The 19,820-nt window shown below is 46.2% G+C and overlaps 1 protein-coding gene across 2 annotated transcripts in view; it reads left to right on the top strand.

Moving 5' to 3' along the window:
• The first annotated feature begins 17,788 nt into the window (after positions 1-17,788).
• HCK (HCK proto-oncogene, Src family tyrosine kinase) overlaps positions 17,789-19,820 on the top strand; it is a 42,970-nt gene continuing 40,938 nt past the window's right edge. The window contains exon 1 of one of the 2 annotated variants that reach the window (XM_047851691.1): positions 17,789-18,071. The gene's annotated coding sequence lies outside the window, so the exon portion shown is untranslated. The remainder of the gene's footprint in view (positions 18,072-19,820) is intronic. The other variant, XM_047851692.1, reaches the window with a different exon arrangement.

The raw sequence follows: 19,820 nt of genomic DNA, 5'->3' as shown, positions 1-19,820 counted from the left end.
GAAGCTAGAAGGAGTGACCCCTGAGAGGGGGCCAGAGACTCACGCAGAAGTGCCGAAACTTATTTGTAAAGCTTTAGAGCCTTCCATGGCCAGACACATGGTCCTTACCGTGAGGTAGGTACAATTATCACCAATTAAAAAATTTTTTTAAATATTTATTTATTTTTGAGAGACAGAGAGAGACAGAACATAAGCAGGGGAGGGACAGAGAGAGAGAGAGAGAGAGAGAGAATCAGAAGCAGGCTCCAGGCTTTGAGCTGTCAGCACAGAGCCCAATACGGGGCTCGAACTCGCAGACCGTGAGATCATGACCTGAGCCAAATTTGGCTGCTTAACAGACTAAGCCACCCAGGTGCCCCTAATTATCACCAATTTTAAAGTAATATTATTATTAGGGCTTCAGGTCCAGGGTTCCAGGATTTATACTCAGTTTGTAGCAAATGATGTTTTCTTTTGCTTTATTCCCCCCTCTATCCACCCATTCCCCCCCTTCCTTCCGCTCCCCACCGTGGGCACCAACCCTATGTGTTGATCTACGTCCTGGATGTAAAATACACATACGTCCTAGACGTAAAATACACAATGCATCGTGTGTGTATTTACACCACATGAATGGTATTGTGTAAAGATCTCAATCTGATGCTTTCTTTTTTCACTCCATCATATGATTATTTCTAAGTTCCACCCATGTTTCTGTGGGAAAATCTAGCCTATTGTATCATATTGCTGCAAAGCATTCCAAGCTAAGCATCCATGGCGTTATTTATTCACCCCTGTCCCCCTGTGATGGATGCCCAGGTGGCTTCCAATTCCCTCTCACCACAAACAACACTGTGATGAACATCTGTGTACATGACCCTATAAGCCTGTGTGAAAACTTCTTTGGACCCTATACCCAAGATGGAATCCTAAATCACAGGGCACATATTTTTTACATGTCACTAAATTCTACTAGTAGCGTGTGAAAGATGCTTGTCTCCCCACATTTTCAATTTTGCCTATAGTTTGGGTGTGAGGTCATCTCAGTGTTTGAATTTCTCTGATGATATGAGACTCAGAATCTTCTGTGCTTGCCAGACATTTGGGCTTCCCCTTCAGTGAATTGCCTGTTCCTGTCTCGTGCCCATTATGAATTGGGTCTCCTGTCTTTTTCTTGTCGATTTGCAGGAGTAGCCTGTAAATTTTAGATATTAATCTCTTGCTGGATATTGATGTTCCCAGTATCTTCACCTAATCCACTGCTCATCCGCTGGGTTTGTCTGTGGCAGTGGCTTTCAACTCTACCGTGCACCAGAATCTCCTGTTCAGCTTGCTAAAACACAGATCACTGAGCCCCACCCCAGAGTCTCTGACTCCCTAGAGTAGGGGTGGGACCTGAGGTTCTGCATTTCTAACAAGTACTCAGGTGATGCTGATGGTCCAGGGAGTACACTTTGCGAACCACTGGCCTATGGTGACTTCCTTTGAACAAATTTGTTCCACTGAACAAATCCATAATTTTGATGTTTTCAAATTTGTTTACCTTCATTTTATGGATGAGGGAACTGGAACGTAAGGAGGTGAAGTGAATGACCCAAGGCCACACAGTAAGCTGGGATTCGGACCCATATCTGGCCAACCCCAGCGCGCATGCTCCTAGCCACTTTGCTATCCTGTCCGGCAGCTTTTGGGATGTAGTGACCACAGGCTGAGGCATTTATCCTGAGACTATAGGGAACTTTAATAAGTTCCTGAGTGAAGCAGACGTAGAGGGAGAAGCACAGTGACAGGGCTGCCGAGAGTCACTGGAACATTCTTGCCTCATAGCTCCAGGGATGGAGCAATTTCCCTCACACCCCAAGGAAGTCCCCACCCACCCCGGAACTACCCTCTTACCAAAGCCATGTAATGCCTTGGTTTCTGAGGTCCAAAGGGCCCTGACTGGGGCAGTCTAGGCTCTGAGCCTGCGGACTCTGGCCACACTTCCTCCTGTAGCATTCAGAGACCCTGCCAGGATCACTTCCCAATATGGTTTCATTCTTGGCACTGCAAGAGGGGAAATACCCCTGGGCATGAGATAGCTGCTTCCCAAAGACCTCTGGGGTGGGGTAAGGATGGAATTTCTGTACCAGCTCGGTCTCCTGGGCACAGTTTTGACCCATGGACAAGTGGTAAAGTTAGTGAAATCATCTCCAGCTGCCCCTTACAGTGTGGCTCCTTTTATTTAGGGCCCTGCAACTTAACTTCTCTCCCTCCCAGCTTCCAACAGATGACTCCTAGCGGCGCTCCTTGACTGTGTGCTGGGAAAGAGTCCTCTGGCCGCTGTCATTTGACCACCAGATGTTTAGAGAGCATACACTCTGTAGCAGGCATTGTGCTAGACAAGAGGGAGATATAGAACAATCCCTGCCCACTGGGGGGGGCTCTCAGCTTGATGGGAGTCCCCAAATCACTACAGCATAAAGTTCTCAACTGTCAAATCAAAGAGTGCGAAACTATCTCTTCCTAGGGAAGACAGGAAAGGCTTTGCAGAGGGGGTGACTTACGAGCAAGACTTTGAAGGAGGAGCAAGATTTTTGGCAGGTGGAATAAGGTAGACAGGAGAGCCCCACCCCCCCTCCCCGGCAGGGCCATCATGAGCAAAGGGCAGGGAGCACGAAGGAACATGGCACACTTCAAGGACTGGTAACCAGTTAGCTCTACTGCAGTGGTTAGGCACTGGTGGCCCCGGGGGTCAGACCAAGTGACTTTTGAATCCCAATTCTGTCATTTGCTAGTTGGGGGGCCTTGGATAAGCTCCTACATGTCTCTGGGTCTTTGGTTCCCTCACCTACAAAATGAGACTAATAATAGCATCACCCTCAGAGATCTTGTAGATTGCTGAAGACTTCAGGATAATCCACGTAAACGTACATACCGCAAGTGCTCAATAAATACGACCATTTTTATTGCTGGAGGAACATGGGGTGTCGGGGGTGGGGAGCAGGACTTAAAGGAGAGGAAAGCAGAGGAGTGGGCAGATTGAGAAGGCTTTTGAAGTGCAGGCAATGGAGAGTGACCTAAAGGGCTTGCATTTTACTGAAGTGAGTCTAGCTGCTTGGAGAGGAGGGTTGACTGGAGGTCCAAGGAGAGTCTGGGCCTGGGAGCTGGGCAGGACCTGAGGAGAAAGGCAGAGACCTGACTCAGATAGGGCGAGGAGAAAGAAAAGGAGAAGGCGTGTTCAGGGAGGGGCAGGGTTGAGAGGGCTCCCTCCCTGTTCAGAAACAGCTGCCTTTCACATCCTTTGATTGGATTCATTCATCCGTTATTTAGCACTTGAACCCTGGCCTCGTGGGGCTTACACTCTAGAAAGTTTATGTTCCTATTAAATAATGTTACTTGGAGCCCGCAGGTGCAGTATCCACCTGTTTAGGCTTAAACTATCAGAAATTGGCAGTCCTATTGGCGTGCCCTCCATTTCTGACTTGTCTATGTCAGGCATTTCAGATGAAGGGCAAAGGGTCTTAGAGTCAGGCCAGCCTGTCCTGCCCACTTCCTGTGATGGTGAGTTCCCTGTCTCCTGTGACAGCCCTTTCCATCCAGTGCAAGAGCTAACAACTGCCTCCTTGCCCACTCACCTCCTATTCCCCACCCCCAGGTCCCAGCATCACCTTTTCGAGCCCTACATGACACAGCTGCTCCCTTGGACCCCGGGCAAGCTCTGCAGTGATGCACAGAAAATGACACAACCTGCAGAAACTTCTCGTTTATCTGACTCAAAGCAACTTGTTCCAAAAAAACCCCAAAAACTTCAAAACCTGGGTTTTGAAGCTTATCATGTAGACAAAGGGATAGGGCCTCTGATGTGCAGAGGATATTCAAATAGATAATAAACACCCATAGCCCAGTAGCAACTTGTACAGTTCACAGAAAAGAAAATACAGGGGTTACTGGGTGGCTCAGTTTGTTAAACATCCAACTTCGGCTCAGGTCATGATCTCACAGTTAGTGAGTTCGAGCCTCACGTCGGGCTGTGTGCTGACAGCTCAGAGCCTGGAGCCTGCTTTGGATTCTGTGTCTCTCTCTCTCTCTCTCTCTCTCTCTCTGCTCCCCCCTCCCCCACTCGTGCTCACTCTCTTTCTCTCTCCCTCTATCTCAAAAATAAATAAGCATAAAAAATTTTTAATGAAAATACAAATAACTCTGATATGTGGTAAGTTTCAAACTCACCCATAATAAGAGAAACACAAATTAATACTACATTGAGAAAACATTTTTAAAGTGCTGGGTTGGCTAAGCTTGGAGAGTTTGGTAACGTACATGTGGTTGCAGGTGCAAGGAAACAGTCACATATGGCAGGTGGAAGGGTACGTTGGTATAAACCCTATTTAACAATATTTTAAATGCACAGACCCCTTGATGCAACAATTCCACTGCCAAGAATTTCTCCTACAAGTATACTCACACAAGTGGAGAAGATGGATGTGCAAGGAAAATCATTGAGATTAGAAATAAACAGGGGTTGCCTGGGTGGCTCAGTCAGTTAAGCGTCCGACTCTTGGTTTCAGCTCAGGTCATGATCTCATGGTTTGTGAGGCAAACGTGGGCCCCACGTGGGGCTCTGCACTGACAGTGTAGTGCCTGCTTGGAATTCTCTCTCTCCCTCTCTCTCTGCCCCTCCTCTGCTCTCTCTCTCTCAAAAATAAATAAATAAACTTAAAAAAAGAAAGAAAGAAATGTTCAGGGATAGGAGACTGGTTAAATAAACTGTGGCTCACGCAGACAATAGAATGCCATACAGCCATTCATAAAAATGAAGAAGCTGTCTATGAACTGATATGAAATTATCTCTAAGATAAAGTAAGTGAGGGGGAAAAGGCAGGGTGTAGAGGAATGCACTTTGAATAGTGCTGTCTTTTTGCGTAAAGAGGGTGGGAAATGTCTTTGTGTATATGCATGGAATAGTTCTGGAAGAATATACAAAACAGTTCTAGTTGCTGCCTCTGAGCTGGAAGAGTGTGTAGCTATATAACAAGGAGAGAAGGAAACTTTGTTTCATGATGTGTCTTAAATGTTGTACCATGAATGTGAATTATAGAAAAGCTTTAAAAAAAAAACACTATTGTGATATTTATCATACTCTGTAACACCATCTGTTTCCATGTCTATCTGATCTCCATCCTCCACCCCATCTTGTGAGGGGAAGAGGGATAGCTGGTTCTGACTCATTCCTGCACACCCTGGAGCCCAGCGCAGCACCCAGCACAAAGCAAGTGCTCAGAAAATTTGAATACACATTCACAATGACTACCTTGTCCAAGGAGACCCTGGTTAGTCTAGCCTCCTAGTATCTCTGCTCTCGTGCAGACCATTCCCACATTGAACAGGGATGACCCGGAGAACTAATGTGATGCTTCACGCTGCTCTCCGGGATCCCTCACTCTGGGGGAAGCCAGCCACTGTGTCATGAGTACTCAGGCAAGCCTTATGGAGAGGTTCACTTGGTGAGGAACTGCCACCTCCTGCCATGAGTCGTGTGAGTGAGGCATCTTGGAAATGGATCCTCAGCCCCAGTCAATCCTTTGGATGATTCCAGACCTGACCTTGATGGCAGGCTGGTGAAAAACCCTAAGCCAAACCACTGAGCTAAGCTGCCTCCAAATTCCTGACCCCCCCCTCAAATTGTGTGTGATAATTACTGTTTCTAATGTTTTAAGCTGCTAAATGTACGCAGCAATATACACCCAATGCAATCAATAAATCTTTATTAAGCCTTTACTGAGTTTCAGCTCCGGGGCAGGGGGATTGCAAGAGAAAAAGGCATGACTTCAGGGGAGCAGGCCATGTGCACGTTCATTCCTTCAGCTAACATTTACTTTTTTAAAGATTTTATCTTTAAGTAATCTCTGCACCCAACGTGGGGCTCGAACTCACATCCCCGAGGTCAAGAGTTGCACGCTCCACCCACTGAGCCAGCCAGGGGTCCTTCCGCTAACATTTATTGAGCACTTACTATATACCTGGCCCTGTGCTGAACGCTGACACAAAATGTTGGCAATTAAAATACCCTCTAGGACAAAAGGGAACTTTCTAGAGTGATAGAAATGTATATCTTATCAGGTTGAAGTTACGTTGGTGTACGTGCATTTATAAAAACTCAGCAAATGAACACTTAATCTTATGCACTTTGTTGTATGTAAATTTTACACGAAAAATACTGTAAACAAACGTTGAATTCCAGTTAATAAAATGTGAGCCGAAAAGTGAAAGTAGTCAGAGAAAGACAAATCATATGACTTCACTCATATGAGGAATTTAAGATACAAAACAGATGAACATAAGGGAAGGGAAGCAAAAAGAATATAAAAACAGGGAGGGGGACAAAACATAAGAGACCCTTAAATACAGAGAACAGAGGGCTGCTGGAGGGGTTGTGGGAGGGGGGATGGGCTAAACCGGTAAGGGGCACTAAGGAATCTACTCCTGAAATCATTGTTGCCTTGTATGCTAACTTGGATGTAAATTTAAAAATAAAAACAATTTTTTTAAATTAAAAAAATGAAAATGTGACCTGAAGTAATTTACTTTGAAATACATTTTATTTATTAAAAAAAATTTTTTTTAACATTTATTTATTTTTGAGACAGAGAGAAACAGAACATGAATGGGGGAGGGTCAGAGAGAGAGGGAGACACAGGATCTGAAACAGGCTCCAGGCTCTGAGCTGTCAGCACAGAGCCTGGCGCGGGGCTTGAACTCACGAACCGCAAGATCATGACCAGAGCCGAAGTCAGACGCTTAACCAACTGAGCCACCCAGGCGCCCCTGAAATACATTTTAAAAAGGGGAGTGGACATGGGGCGCCTGGGTGGCTCAGTCAGTTGAGCGTCCGACTTCAGCTCAGGTCATGATCTCACAGTTTGTGGGTTTGAGCCCCGCGTCAGGCTCTGTACTGACAGCTCAGAGCCTGGAGCCTGCTTCAGATTCTGTGTCTCCCTCCTCTCTCTCTGCCCCTAACCCACTCACATTCTGTCTCTGTCTCTGTCTCTCTCAAAAATAAATAAACATTTAAAAAAATTTTTAAAAAAAGGTGGGGAGAGTGGACAGATGGCTAGATGGACAGACATGTGAAGAAGCCAGGAGAATATTAATGGCGGAATGTAAAGTGGTAAGTCCTGTAGGGGTTTTGTTGTAAAAGTCTTTCAATTTTGCTACATGCCTGGCAATTTTCATTAACAAAATGTTTGGGGAAAAGACCTTCAATAACCATATATGTCAGTCCTCTCATTAATTATTAGTGTTTCAATTACACAAAATAAAAACAAATACAGTCTGGTTTAAAAATGGAAAAAAAAAAACTGAGAAAAAGTCATCCTCTCTTTCCCCCTGATTCCAACTTTCCTTTCTTCTTCAGCGACAACGTCTGTTGTTGCTGGCTGTGTAGTTTCCAGACCTTTCTCTTAGCATCTCCATACATATATGGGTAAATACAAAACCGTGTTCTTTTTTTTTTTTTTTTTTTTTTTTTTTTTGATGAGTGTGTTTTCATCCTATCCTGCCAATGTGTCTTGGGGATCTCTCCACCTCAATTCATGCAATGGCCTCAGTTTTAAATTGCTGAGTAGAGGACGTGCTGTGTTCAAGACGCGAAGCTCGGGCACGAGGTATTGCTCAAGAGCAGACGGTAAATCTGAATTGCTGGGACACGAACCCATTCTCTTGGTTTCTGGGGCGTGGCTGCACCCTCCGGGAGCCCGGCCAAGGCTGAGGGGGCAGGGCAGGTCTTTTTTTTTTTTTAATTGTTTATTATCTTTGAGAGAGAGAGAGACAGAGAGACAGAGAGCAAGCAGGAAAGGGGCAGAGAGAGAGGGAGACACAGAATCAGAAGCAGGCTCCAGGCTCTGAGCTGTCAGCACAGAGCCCGACGCAGGGCTCGAACTCACGGACTGCGAGATCATGACCTGAGCCGTAGTCGGCCACCCAACCCAACCGACTGAGCCACCCAGGCGCCCCTGGGCAGGCCTTTTATGTCGGGGAATGCTGGGGGGGCGGCAGGCCTAGGGGACCTGCCTGGGTTTGCGTACGCGCAGGGGCCCAGGAGGAAGTCAGATAAGCGCTTCCTCTTTTCTTGCCCTCCGGGGACCCTGGGGGAAGGCAGGGGGTTGTGAAACCGAGCTGTCCCCCAATCCCCCTGGGGGGGGGGAACCCGTCAGCTGGAGGAGGCCACGCAGCTGGGGGCAGAAAAACAACTTCACGGGCTCCCCTCAGCACCCCCATTCCCGCGCCACCCCCCTGGGCACAGGTCAGCTGACGTTAGGATGGTACCTGCTGCAGGGATCCAAGGCACTCATGGTGTCCGCGGTCACCACAGGAGAAAGCCCCAGCTCCTTATCAGCGTCTGCTGCCATTTCCAGCCTAATTTTCCACCTGTCTACGCCCGAGGGCTTCAGGCACCAACAATACGGTTCATCACTCAGGCCAGGCTATTCCTCCCTCCAGCCTTTGCCAGGCTGTCTCTTCTGTCTGAAATACCCATTGCCATGATCTTCTGTTAGCAACCTTGAAAGGTCAACCTATCACCTCCTTCAAGAAGTCCTCCTTGATGCAGCCCAGGCTGGACCAGTGTCCCTCCAACTTTTGGTCTTAACAATATCATGGGCCTCACTCTCTCCCACAGCATTTTCCGCTCTGCATCTAAGTTATTGGTTTAAGTTTTTCTCTCCCTAATCGGACTGGATGTTGCTTGAAGGCCAAGACTATCTTGTCCATCTTTTTGTGCTTCCAGCCCCTGGCAGAGACGTACATAATAAGTCCTTAATAAACATTAATAAAATTTATCAAAGTACGAAGGGTTTGGATCTCAGTGCTATCGTTCACTGGCTGTTTGCAAACCTCGAGCTTCAGTTTCTTCATCTGTAAAATGGGCACACGAATATTACCTGCATGGAACTTGCAAATAAGCAGAAGAGACAGACGATAAACAGATTAACTTATTATAAATAAGTATTACAGTGCCTGGTGGTGACAAGTTCTCTGGAGAAAAATAAGGCAGGGTGAGAGGAGAAGATGGAGAGTGGAGGAACGCTTAAGAAGGGGTGTCAAGGACCTGCTGGGGGCTGTTGTTGAGTTTCTTAAGGGCTAGTCTTCTCAGATTTTCACCTGCCTGTCTTGGGAAATGAGCGCAGCACTGACCTGCCTGGGAGGGTATTGCTTGAAATGAGCATTGGCTACTTTGCAAATTAAAGGGGAAATATCTGAGTCCTGAAATAATGATTGTGGCTCTCTTCCCCACCCCCCCATCCTGTTTTGAATATGGAACAATCAACAGTGGTCCCAAAGAATTCGAAATATGAAATGCAAATGACCCCTAGAAATAGGAAAATATATTTTTGGAAGAGTCAAATGACTCACTGTAAAGTGAAGCCCATGTTGTTCCCTAGCTCCTGCCCTCCCTCCAGGACTGAACTCTGGGGTGTGTCCTCTGGTCCCAATTTGTCTCTCTATTCCTCAGTTTCCAGGGCACACTTACTGAGTTTGTGTACAGATTGCAAGCACCGGCTTTGGAGGTACACCTGAGGGTCCCAGACTTGGGAATCCCAAGCTCTCCCATTTGCTGGCTGTGTGACCTTGGACAGGTGTCTATACCTCTCTGAGCCACCCCCTTATAATCATTCCTATCTCAAAGAGATTAAATGAGATGATATAAGTGAGGGCATAATAATGAGAGCTTTTGAGGCAAGTTTTAATGACCTGGTGAAGTAAGTACTCTTATCATTCCACTTTGCAGATGAGAAAACAAAGTCACGGCTGGTTAAAGGCAGTCAGTCCAGCCTTTGCCTCCATCTTTCCTCCATCCTCGACCCCACTGTCAAGTACATACTAAACTTTTCTTGACTTTTTTCATCCTCTGGAAATCCTACCCAGCCTCAATTGTATCTTGTCCGTGAAGTCTCTGATTTTTAAATTGACTTAATTTTTGAGTAGTTACTGTAGTCAAGTGATGCAGAATTAAAGAGTACAGAGGGTCTACCAGGACCTGTAGGTCTCCTTCCCTGTTCTGTCACCCGGCTACACAATTTCCCTCCCTGGAAGAAACCATGGGGACTGTGTTTAGGTGCGCCCTTCCCGACTCAGCCCGACATGTGCTGGTCAATTCCCATGTATGTTTGCTCTCTTGTTCGACACAAATGGTAAAATACAAGAGCTGTTGTGTACTTTGCTCCCTGCCCAATCCACTTATCCACTTATCCCCTAGTAGTACCTAAGGAGTTTCTTCATTCTTTAAAAAAAATAAATGTTTTTATTGAATTATGACTCACATAGCATACATTCATCCATTTTAAATGTACAATTCAGTGGTTTTTTGGTATATTCTGAGTTGTGCAACCATGACTGCAATCAATTCGAGGACATTTTCATTAGCCAACTCCCCCTCAAAAAAACATACCCATTAGCAGTCACTCCTTATTTTAGTCTAACCCCCAGCCCTAGGCAACCACTAGTCTTCTTTCTGTTTCTGTAGATTTGACTCTCCTGGACATTTCATATAAATGGAATCATACAATATGTGGTCTTTTGTGACTGGCTTCTTTCATTTAACATAACATTTTCAAAGTTCTTTTGTGTTGCAGCATATATCAGTACTGCATACCTCTTTATTGCCAATTGCCAACTAATATTCCATTGTATGGACATACCCCATTTTATGTATCCGTTGAGGGACATCGAAGTTGTTTCCACTTTTTGCTATAATGGATAATGCTGCTATGAAATTTTCATTTACAAGTTTTTTGTGTAGACATATATTTTCAGTTCTCGTGGGTAGATACCTAGGCATGAGATATCGGGGTCATACGGTAACTCTATGTTTAACCCTTTGAGGAACCTCCACACTGTTTCCCAAAGGCACTGTACCATTTTACATTCACATCAAAAATATATTTGGGTTATAATTTCTTCTTACTCTCATCAACATTTGTGATTGTCTTCTTGATTATGGCCGTTCTAATGGATGTAAAGTGACATCTCATTGTGGCTTTAATTTGTATTACCCTAACGACTAATGATAAGGGGCATCTGTTCATGTGCTTATTAGCTATTTGTATAACTTCTTTGGAGAAATGTCTACTCAAATCTGTTGCCCACTTTTCAATTATGTTGTCTTTTTATTGTTGAGTTGTGTTACTTATGTATTTGGAATACCAGTCCTTTACCGGATCTGTGATGTGCAAGTATTTGCTCCCATTCTGTGGGGTGTCTTTTCATTTTCTTTTTTTTTTTTTTTAATTTTTTTTTTCAACGTTTATTTATTTTTGGGACAGAGAGAGACAGAGCATGAACGGGGGAGGGGCAGAGAGAGAGGGAGACACAGAATCGGAAACAGGCTCCAGGCTCTGAGCCATCAGCCCAGAGCCCGACGCGGGGCTCGAACTCACGGACCACGAGATCGTGACCTGGCTGAAGTCGGACGCTTAACCGACTGCGCCACCCAGGCGCCCCTACATTTTCTTATTATCTCATTTGCTACACACGTTTTTAGTTTTGATGAAGTCCAGTTTATTTTTGTTGTTGTTATTTGTGTCACATGAAGAAGGCTTTGCTTAACTCAAGGTCATGAAGGTTTACTGCTAAGAATTTTATAGTTTTACCTTATATCTTTAGGTCTATGATCCATTTGACTTATTTTTGTGGATGGTGTGAGATAGGGATCCAACTTCATTATTTTGCACGGGGATATCTAGCTGTGCCAGCACAATTTATTGAAAAGACTCGTCTTTTCCCCATTGAATTGTCTTGGCACCTGTGTTGAAAATCAGTTGGCCATAATGTAAGGGTTTACTTCCGGACTCTCGGTTCTGTTCCACTGATAGGTATTTCTACCACACTGTCTTGATTATTGCAACTTTGTAGTAACTTTTGAAATTAGAAATTGTGAGTCCTCCAACTCTGGTTTACTTTTTCAAGATTGGTTGGCTGTTCTGGATTCCTTACATTTCCATACAAATTCTAGGATGAGCGTGTCTATTTTTTTAATAGATGAGAATTATGTTGATCAATTTGAAGACTATCCTCACCTTAACAATATGAAATCTTCCAAACTATGAAAGAATGTCTTTTCCATGAGATATCTTTCCCACCCCATGAGATGCCTTTGTTGAGGTCTTCTTCAGTTTCTTTCGAGGGTATTTTTTTTTTTTTTTAGGTTTTGAAGTACCTTGCACTGCTTTTGTTAAAATTATTCCCAAGCATTTTATTCTTTTTGGTGATATTGTAAATGAAATTGTTTTCTTAATCTTATTTTCAGATTGATCATTGCTACTCTATAGAAATAGAGTTAGTTTTTTAATTAAGTTATTTTTGAGAGAGAGAGAGAGAGAGAGGCAGAGAGAGAGGGAAACAGAGGATCTGAAGCGGGCTTCACGTGGACAGCAGGGAGCCCGATACAGGGCTCAAACTCATGAACCACAAGATCCTAACCTGAGATCAGACGCTTAACTGACTCAGACACCCAGGCGCCCCGAAATACAATTAGCTTTTATACATCCCTATTCTTTTCGACAATAGCTTGGTACTTCATTATTGTCTTATCATTTATTTTCCCAGTCCCCAAATGATGGATATCTAGGTTCTTTCCAGTCCTTCCCTAGGACTATTCCTTTTCTAGGTTATTGACTAGTCCTTTTCGAGGTTATTTCCAGTAGAAGTGGCACTGTAATAACTTTCCTTGTACATACCCATGAAGTCTCAGGTATTCTGATCTTTTCTCTCTCTGAGTTTTTATGATTGTCAGTTGCCACCAGCTTGTCCCAAGCTCACTGTCATATTATCCTTGGATGACTGCCTCAGCCTGCTCACTGGGTTCCCTGCTTTCCTCGTGCCCCTCCAAGCCATTCTTCACCCAGCAGACAGAAAGATCCTATTAAAATACAAGCCAGTGTGGCTTACTCCTCTGCTCAAAACCCTCCAGTGCCTCTCATCTTGTGTCAATTAAAGTTTCATATCAACACCGAGACTTCACGGCCTCACAATCTGGCTTCGTTACCTTTCCAACGTCATCTCCATCACTCTCTTCCCTATACCCACTCTGATCCAGCTATGTGGGCCTGCTTTATTTCTTAAACACACCAAGTGTGGATGCACCTCTGGACCTTTGCCATTATTGTTCCTTCTGCTTGGAACACACTTCCCCTAGATTGTCACATGACTCGCTCTCCCAACCCAGTGAGTCTCTGCATGTTCTCTCCTCCTGAGGTCTTTCCGACCACTCTGTCTCAAGTCACATCCCGCCCTCTTTCCCTGATTTATTTTTCTTGGAATTCTTATCACCCCTGCGTGTAAGATGTTGATTGATTTTCACAACGACTCGCTGAGATAAATACTATTGTTATTTCCACTCGACAGGTGAGGAAACTGAGGCTCAGAGGGGTGATTTGATTCGTTCAAGATCACTCAGTTGGTACATGGTAGTGGCAGGGTTTGAACTATAGACTGACTCCAAAGATGCAGCATTTAACATCACTTCTTGGGGTCTGCTACATTCCCCGTGGCAATGAATGAATAGGCAAAATGTTTGCCATCCCGAGTGCTGGTAAGGATGTGTTTCCGGATAAAATTTGTGATTGTACAAATGTTTTTTTAATGCTAATATGAGTTAGATAAGAAATACTTTTTTTTAATTAAAAAAGAGTGACAATACCAAATTGGCAAGGATGTGGAAAAACTGGAAATCATACGTCGTTGCTGGTTTGAATGCAAAATGATATGCACACTTTGAAAACTGATTTAGCAGTGTATCATCAGGTTAAAACTTACACGTACTATATGACCCAGCAATTCCAGTCCTAAGTATTTACTGAAGAGAAATGAAAACATGTGCAGACAAAGTCTTGTACCTGAATGTTCGTGCAGCTTTATTCATGTAACCAGAATCTGAAAACAGCCCAAATGCCCATCACAAATAAATGGATAAACAAATAGTGATACATTTATACTATGGAATACTACTCAGCAGTGAAAAGGAACAAAATACTGCAACATGTAACAACATGGGAAATCTCAAAAGCAATCCGTAAGTAAAAGAAGACAGACAAGGGATGCCTGGGTGGCTCAGTTGGTTAACTGTCCGACTTTGGCTCAGGTTATGATCTCACAGTTCATGGGTTCGACGCCATGTTGGGCTCTGTGCTGAGTCAGTTTGGACCCTATTTTAGATTCTGTGTCTCCCTCTCTTCCTGCCCCTCCCCTGCTCACGTTCAGTCTCTCTCTCTCAAAAATTAATAAATGTTAAAAAAAAATAAAAAAGAAGACAGATATAAAAGAATCATACTGTATGATTGTGTTTATAGAAAATTCTAGAAAAGACAAAGCTAATCTAGAATGACAAAGAGCCAAACAGTGGTTCCCTAAGGCAATGGGTGGGAGACATGGACTCCAATAGGCATAAGGGAACTCTCTGGAGTGATAGAAATGTTCTGTATCTTTTTTTTTTTAATTTTTTTTTCAACGTTTTTTATTTATTTTTGGGACAGAAAGAGACAGAGCATGAACGGGGGAGGGGCAGAGAGAGAGGGAGACACAGAATCAGAAACAGGCTCCAGGCTCCGAGCCATCAGCCCAGAGCCCGACGCGGGGCTCGAACAGACCGCTTGATCGTGACCTGGCTGAAGTCGGACGCTTAACCGACTGCGCCACCGAGGCGCCCTTTTTTTTTTTTTTTTTTTTTTTTAAAGTAGGCTTTACATCCAGCGTGAAGCCCAGAGCCGGGCTGAACTCACAACCCCAAGATCAAGACCTGAGCTGAGATCAAGAGTTGGATACCCAACGAACTGAGCCACCCAGGCACCCCAAAATGTTCTCGATCTTGATTAGGGTGGTGGTTACACAGATGTATACCTTTGCCCAAACTCATCAAGTTGAATGTTTTAATGGTGCATTTTATTTATAAAACTATGCCACAGTAAAGTTTATAGGAGCTTTGGAAACACATACAAGGATTTTTATTGCAGAAGTACTTCAATAGCCAACAAAAGGGGGGGGGGGCGGGGAGGCAGAATTGGCTATTAAGAGGAGAATGTTTCAGCTATCTGTGGTCCTTTACCATCAGAATAACAAATTTGTGGAAGGTGTAGCTGATGCTAATGATGACACTCTCAAGTCCCCAGAACACGTATCTTTCTTCCTGGAGGCTCCCTGTGGTGGCTGGAGCACACATGGGGCAGGCCAGAAGTGCTGGAGGATTAATACCTCTTGGGAGCATCCCTCAACCAATGTCTGCCAGGAGTTGGTATAGAAATGCCCAGGCTCCCTCATCACCTAGGCAGGATAACTCTGAAGTGAAAATAGTACACCGTCTCCAGAGTTCCTGCTCCAGCAGGAGTGAGCTCCAAGAGCCCACAGTTGTAACTTGCTTAACAATGCTCTCTTTCAAAAGAAAAACAAACAAACAAAAAAACCCAACTTTATCCTGAGAGAGAGCATGAGCAGGAGCAGGGGAGGGGCAGAGAGAGAGGGAGAGAATCCCAAGCAGGCTGCGCTGTCAGCATGGAGCCCCATGTGGGGCTGAGTCTCATGAAGCATGACATCACGACCCAAGCCGAAATCAAGAGTCAGATGCTTAGGGTGCCTGGGGGGCTTAGTCAGTTGAGCATCTGACTTCAGCTCAGGCCATGAACTCATGGTTCCTGAGTTTGAGCCCTGCATCGGGCTCACTGCTGTCAGTGCAGAGCCCACTTCGTATCCCGTCTCTGCCCCCCTTTCTGCCCCTCCCCCCAAAAAATAAACATTAAAAATTTTAAGAAAAAGAAGAGTTAGACGCTTAATCGACTAAGCCACCCAGGCACCCCAACAATGCTCTCTTAGTTGGCTTTCTTCCCTCTCCTGTCTCATCCACCTACTCCCTACCAGTGTTTTCTGCATCTCCCAAACAACCTACTTTCACTCGAATCTGTGTCTAAGGTCTGCTTCTGGGAAACTCAAATTAAGACTAATGGATGATACCAAGAGTCCGTCAAGATGTGGGGAAATGTTGGAAGAATGTTGGCAGCAGCCCTTCTGAAATCATCCATCATTCTTGGCAAAGAAAGTCTTTACAAAATTCTTACAAGTCCATAGGAGGCATGGTAGTTGGGTACAATGTAGGTGTCCATGACTAGGGGAATGGGTAAATAAACTGAAGGATGTAGACAATGTGGGCTACTAAATATTAGTAACAAGTAACAGTGATGTTGTGGGGGGGGGCACAAAACTGAGTCTCATTCAAGTACATTAAACACAGAATTAAATGTATTTTTAAAACTCACACATATGTATTTAAGCACATATACCAAACACGTAAGAGCAGGGTCATTATCTTCTAACTCATGGTTCTACCGCCCCATTCCCCCCACCCCACCCCACCCCACACACACATTTGGTCATGTTTGGAGACAATTTTGGTTGTCACAACTGGGGAAGGAGGTTAATCTAGTGAGTGCAGCCCAGGAATGCTGTTTATCATCCTACCATTCCCAGGACAGCTTCCCACAGCAAAGAATCATGCAGCACCAACCCACCCCAAAAGAATTATGCAGCCCAAATGTCAGAAGTACTGAATTTGAGAAGCCCTGTGTAGCCCAGCACAGCATTGCTGAATGAATGAATGAATGAATGAATGAATGAATGAGTGAATGAAGAGATGGTAGTGGTGGGAACACAGAAACGCACCAGGATTCTTACACATCTCGGAAGTGTGCGTGGCAGAATTTAGTGTGACAATATCTCTCTTTTTCCAGGAACAGGTGTGCCCTGCCCTTGCCGGGGTCCTGAGCACAATCGTGTGGGGCCTCCAGCTGCCCTCCAAGCCCGGCATCCCGCCCCCTAATTTTCGAAGTCCTCTGAGCTGCCGGAAGCCGGCCAAGAATGAGCCAGGGCGGTGACTGCGGGTGAGAAAATTTGCATGAGGTTTGAATAGCGCAGGGCCCGCGGAGCGGAAACCGCGGACCACAGAAGTACCAGGAAGGCTTGGGACACGGCCTGGGGGAGGGGTCTGGGCTGGACAGAGTGGATCGGAATGGTAGGGAAAACCGATCAGAATGCTTGGGGCGGGAAGAAGGGGATTAGAATCCTGTGAGAGCGAGGGGGATAGGGGTTAGGATTCTTCTGGACCCAGTTGGAATCCTTTGATGAGAGATTAAAATCTTTGGAGGGTCGGATTGGAATCTTTGGATGGATCGGATTGGAATCCTGGGGCGGGGTGGATTAAAATCCTTTGTCAACAAGATTGGGGTTACCCAGGAGCGGGATTAGAATCCCTGGGGTTAGGGTTATAAATCTGGAGGGCTGGGTCAGAATCGTTTGAAGAGAAGGGTTGGGATCCTTTAGTTAGCTGGATTAGAATCTTTGGGGACAGGATTAGAAACCTCTGGTGGGCGAGATTACAAATTATTCAAATGTGAAATTCAAAATCCTTCGGGGCAGAATGGGGATTTTGGGAGGAAGAGAGGGTGTTGCGGTTCTTGAAGACAGGTTAGGATTCCTGGGGTGGGGTTAAATCCCTTGGGGACCGCGTTAGGTTTGGGGAGGGGGGATTACAATGCATTGGGGGAGGTGTTGGAGGGGGTGGGGTTAGGATCTTTGTGGGACTGGTTAAAGTTCTTACGGGCGGGTTTATTATCCTTTAGGCAGCGGTATAGGATCCTTAGGGGCAGGTTTAGAAACCTCGGATGGGCGACGGGATTAGGATGCTGGGAGGTGGGGCCTGGGATTAGAGTCCCTGCGGCGCGGTTGGAGTCTTCAGGGGCGGGGCTAGGATATTTGGGGGCGGGGCTAGCATCGCTCAGGGCGCGGCTAAGGAGCCCAGATGACCTGTGGGTGCCACGGCGTTGCTGGTGCCTGCCCGGGCGCACCGCCGGGGCCTAGAGGCGAGCGAGAGAGGACACGGGCGGTTCTGCGCCAGGGGAGCCGGAGAAGCCCCGCGGCGCCCGCCAAGGCCCCTCAGGGCGTCATCTTTGCCTCTCGAAAGTCAGTCCGTCTCCCTTAGGGAACGGGCGCCCCGGGACGCCGGGGGCTGCTGAGCTGGGGGGGGGCTCGAGCTGCGAGGATCCGGGCTGCCCGCAGGACGAGGAGCGGGAGCCCAGGTGAGTGCGGCAGACGGGGGAAGCGGGGCAGCCTGAGGGTGAGCGCGGCCTGAGGGTCTTCGGCTGTTGCGGAGGGAGGGGGGTGGGGGGCTGGGGCTGCACAGGGCGGGCTGGGGTGCGCAGCGGGAAGGTGCCGTCGGGGAAGCGGCGGACGGGCCGTGGGATGAGGGGCCCACGGAGCGGGGAGTGGGGCAGATGAGGGGCGGGATTGCCCTGCGAACCTGGAAAAGCTCGAGGGGAGGGGAGCTCTGGCCACCGAGTGACTTTGTTCCAGCCTCCACTTTTCGGGGCCGTCGAGGTTCCCCTTCTGCAAAAGACAAGAAAAACGAGAAGGAAGGGATGGGGCTTCGCGGAGCCCGGGAGGGGAAGGCCCTTACGGTTCCTGGTGGGGGTGGGTGACGAGTCACGGCAGGTTGGCAGCTGGGTTGGCGACCTTCGTGGGGAAGGGGCCAGCTGGCTGTAGGCGTGACGTGCGAACCACACCCGGGCGGAGCTGCAGCTGGGCCGGCTGTGCTCCCTCCTCCTCCCACGCTGGGCCCTGATCCCCAGCAGGTCTAGGTCGAACCTCAAAACCTCCTGGACAGACCGCAGGGTGGCTGCCGGTAGTTTTCCTCCTTGTGACACCTTGGGCAAGTCGCTCTCTTTCTCCCAATTCCAGTTTCCTCATCTGTCAGGTGGGGCTGTTGTTATTTTCCCAAGGCCACAGGGAGCTGGAGTATGTGAAGTCATGTTTAGTGTGGTGTAAGGGGAAGGGGGTTTCCGGGAGCAAGCTGCCTGTTGACCTTGAGCAAGGGATTTTGCCTTCCTGTGCCTCCGTTTTTACACCTGTCGGCTAGGGATAATAATGATAATGGCTCCCTCATCAGGGTTGTTTTGAAGGTTAGATTAAGTTAAGCTCTTAGGACACCACCTGACAGGTATGCATGCTTAATACACGTTAACTGTTGTCATAGCTACATTATGGTCTAGCCCAGTGCCTCGCAAACTTCAGCACTACCCCGGAACCACCTGGAAGGTTTGTTAAAACACAGGTTTCTGGGTCCTGATCCCAGGGTTTCTGATTCAGTAGGTCTGGCCTGGGAGTCTGAGAATTTACATTCTGGAGTAATGCTGCTGGTGGTCCAGGGACCACACTTTGAAAGCCACCACATTAGCCTTCGGCCAGGACAGAGAAAGGCCTCAATAGATATTGCTTCCTTTACCCATGGCTTTCTCTTCACTATCCTTTTTTTGTTTTGTTTTGTTTTCCTTAGGAGGGGAGGAGGGAAGGTTAAAATAAAGAAAAGTGAAGAAGACCCTATACCAAATATCCCAGGAACCCCACCACCCAGAATTAACAAATGTTAGCATTTTGTCATGTTTTTGCTTCTGATTTTCAAAAAATGAAATTATTAAAAGTAATGATAAAACGGAAGCCTTTCCACCTTGTATCCCTCTCAGTCCTGTTTTCTCCCTTCCCAGAGGCAACCATTGCCATGAAATATAATCCTTCCCGGTCTGTGCTTTCATGAATGTATTGCATAGAGATGGATGCACAAATTATACATAGAATTGTTTTCTGTGTATTGAAGATCTCCAAAAATGCTATCTAGCTGTGATTCCTCTACAATATCCTTTGTCCCTGCCTTCTCATCATTAAGGTGTCAGGGTCTAGCCAGGATGAGAAACAGAGGGAGGCCTAGTTCATTCCTTCTTTTTTTTTTTTTTTTAATGTTTTTATTGATTTTTGAGACAGAGGGAGACAGCATG

The sequence above is a fragment of the Prionailurus viverrinus genome, chromosome A3, assembly GCF_022837055.1.
Source record: "Prionailurus viverrinus isolate Anna chromosome A3, UM_Priviv_1.0, whole genome shotgun sequence".
NCBI classification, from domain to species: domain Eukaryota; kingdom Metazoa; phylum Chordata; class Mammalia; order Carnivora; family Felidae; genus Prionailurus; species Prionailurus viverrinus.
The sequence above is the reverse complement of the archived record's forward strand: the minus strand, read 5'-3'. Positions and strand labels throughout refer to the sequence as shown.